Source organism: Haemaphysalis longicornis, unplaced genomic scaffold, assembly GCF_048455015.1.
Source record: "Haemaphysalis longicornis isolate Haplotype H1 unplaced genomic scaffold, Haemaphysalis longicornis Haplotype H1 scaffold_139, whole genome shotgun sequence".
NCBI classification, from domain to species: domain Eukaryota; kingdom Metazoa; phylum Arthropoda; class Arachnida; order Ixodida; family Ixodidae; genus Haemaphysalis; species Haemaphysalis longicornis.
Window position 1 is genome coordinate 226,542 of NW_027526244.1, and position 3,199 is coordinate 229,740.

Sequence of the window (3,199 nt, forward strand, 5' to 3'; positions counted from 1 at the left end):
ATCAGCCATAAAGTCAGCTCTCCCAGCTGGAGGTAGATAAAATGCACACAAACGAAAAATGGCCTAGACACTGTGTTCGTGGAAAAAGCACAGAAATGTCCAAGATGTTGGTGAAAGACGCCAAGCTGGAGCTTTATGAAAACCATAAACAACCGGTTCTGTATGCTGACTTTTTGTGGTCGGCCCCTATAACCTTTGTTCTGTGGGGTGCTGGTGTTGTGGGGGCGTGTTATATTTTCGCCTTTGTCGCCAGTGTCCAGGCACTCGAGCAAGTCTACTAAAGTCTCGTAGTCAGGCAGTCTAGTGTAAAATTGGATGTCGTCATTACTTTGCTGGAATTTTTCAATTCCGAATGGCTCAAACTCCTCCTTCAAATTTTGGAAGCAATGGTGGTCAGTGACTAGCTCATCTTGAAGCATGTTGAACTCCAGGCGCTTTGCTTTGAGCTTATCTCTTACATGTGCTAACTCTGACTGGACATTAGCGAGTTCAGCACGTGCCTGGCTTAACTGGAAGGCCTGCATTGCCAGTGCCTGTTTAGTGCTCACTACGTCAACCTTAAGCTTCTCCTCCCGCTTTTTGGTTGCGGTTAGCTGAGCCTCAAGCACCAACAACAGCATCTTTTTTGAAATCGAGTGTGTGTTCGGGTGTGCGTTGTGTATTTTTTTTTTTTTTTGCACTCGCAGTGGCTGGCAGAAGTGCGTGGCTTAGACAGATTCTCGTCGTCTTCTAAAACAACCTCCTGTAGTGGAAGCTGGTTCTCACCAGGAGTGCCTGTTTCGCGGAATTGAAAGTCGATGGGAGGCTGGCCGTCAGACAGTGTATGAACTTGTTTCTTCGACTTGGGAGTAGGAATAGTTCACTGACGTGGCATTCTTCTACGGGGTGTGGCGGTGTGGAATGGGAAAAATGGGTAGTATTTCGGCTGGCGTACCCGCAAAGTTTTCGGCCGTTGTACCATGGTTGCCAGTCCAGGAATGACCTATCCGCTAAAAGAGCGATGACAGGTGGTCGCCAGTTTATGTGACACCTTCGCCTAATGTACAAAGCCTTTTTTTCCTTTTTTCAGTCTTCCTTTTTGCCCCCTCCGTCCCTCGCTTTCTTTGTGTCGTGCCGTCGCGGCCGATTCCTCTGTGCCCGACTCGCCGCACCAAATACGCGGGCGTTTGAGGCGTGCATGCGCGGCATTCGCTTTGTTTACTGTGTTGCTTTTTTTAAATCACATTCGCGCGTACGGAAGAGGCATGCGTGCGCTTCCAGCAGCGGCTGTGTAGATTAGCTCGTATCCTGCTTTCGCGGGTACTACAAACGTATTAGGGCCCGTAAAGGCCGCGGATCTGTCAGCCGGCTCTGGTTACAAACCCCTCCGCGATGGCGCCGCGGCGTGGGCTCGGGCCCGGGTTCGTTCTTGTTTTTCGCTTCACCCCCGGGGGAAATTGCGCGCATGTTGGCGTTAAGGTTCCAGGCACGAAATTCATATGAATTTATTACGTATGTTCTTGTTCTCAATTCTGCGTTATTTTAGGCCAGCGGGTGGTTATGCGGCCTTGGCAGAACCCGGCTTCTGTATGGTCGGAGCTGACACGCTTAATCGTGATAATAGCGTAAATGAAGATTGTAAATAGAGAGAGGTAAAATGAGATAGATAATAAAGTAAATGGTCCAACCGAATTTTAAAAACCGAAGAATAGAAAGAAAAAAAATACAAAAATGAGCTAACCCAATAAAAAGTGCACATATTTTACACAGCTCCCACAATACAGACAAATAGGGGATCCTACCTACTGGCTGAGGTCGTCATGACATTCACAGTCACACTGGCGGCTCGGTGCTCGCAGCGAATCTCTTCCACGTAAAGGATGAGGCCTCCCTATCCGGGGTTTATCCAGAATTTAGATTTTAGGGGGGGGGGTAGAAATTGTCCTGGGGTGTGTGTATAAATCCCTGGGCAGGGTGCTTGTGGTAGTGCAATCTTTTTGGGGAGGGTGTCGATATCCTGGGGGGTGTAAGGGGGCCTTGAGGGGATGCTATAAATCCCTGCTCCCCATCAGCCCCTCAATCCCTCCTCACCCACTCGCACAACACGTTTCCTCGGTTTCCTGCCTTCAAAGGCATTGCTACTAGTAGAGGAAAGGAAAAAAGACGAGCACCTGTCCACCCACCCGCCGAAGGGGGTTTCACGCCCACGCCTATTAGTGTTTCGTGCTAGCCCGCGCATTCCACCGATCTCGCCAGGGCTTTGTACGGGAAAACAAAAAATCCAGTAAAAGATGCCAATGATGCCAGTTTTTTTTTGCCAGTTACCACCTGTAACGGGGAAAAGAAAGTATTTCGGGCCCAATAATCTTTAGTGCCTGCCCTAAGCAGCGCTAGTATTAAACCAAGAGTGTAAAACATGGTTATGTTAGTCCTCTTCGGTAAGATGACATGTCATCACCCCGCTTCAAAGGGGAAACCAATAGCAATCATCATCATCATGCCGGCTGCGGTTATTGCACTTTTAGAAGTTTTCTTACTTTCGAAGTACACAATGCAACTACACTTACGAGGTCATATCGCGGATCGGCTACGTGCTATTTTTTTAGTAAACATGTGCAGTGACGTATTCAGGGCTGAGGAGGGGGCGGCTTCAGTGCGTGGTCTGAATTCTAGCACCGCATGAGAGCGGCGAAGTCACGCGTCAGCCGCTGCGTCGACGTGCGTTGGTGGGCACGTTTGTACTAACTCTGCCATTCTCTTAAAGTTATTTTTGACCGTTTATGAGGAGTTATTTCCGATTGCCTAAATGCAGTAATTAGAACCCTAGATCTGCCATAAAAATACACTTGCCTTACCTTATTCATTGCTACGAATGCTTGCGGGCCAATTTTGAATTCCTGCAAATAGTGTTTCGCGTTATCACCGTCAAATCTGAACAAATAAGAGAGCTTGATAAACAAAGCACACGTCGAACAATTTATTTACTAGCAACTTGGTACACTACCTCGATGTTATGTACGGACTGATTCATATAAGCGTAAGCAAAACACATTTCAGCGCTGCCTTGCTACTGAGGCTAGGGTCGAACGTCAGTTGTAGATTAAGAGGCAAGCTACTCTGGCATCCATTGTTTACTCTGCAAAAAAAAAAAAAGCTGATCAAACGCTCACAGCAAAAAAAAAAGAAAGGAAAAAACGGAGGTTTTGCAAGATTACAACAT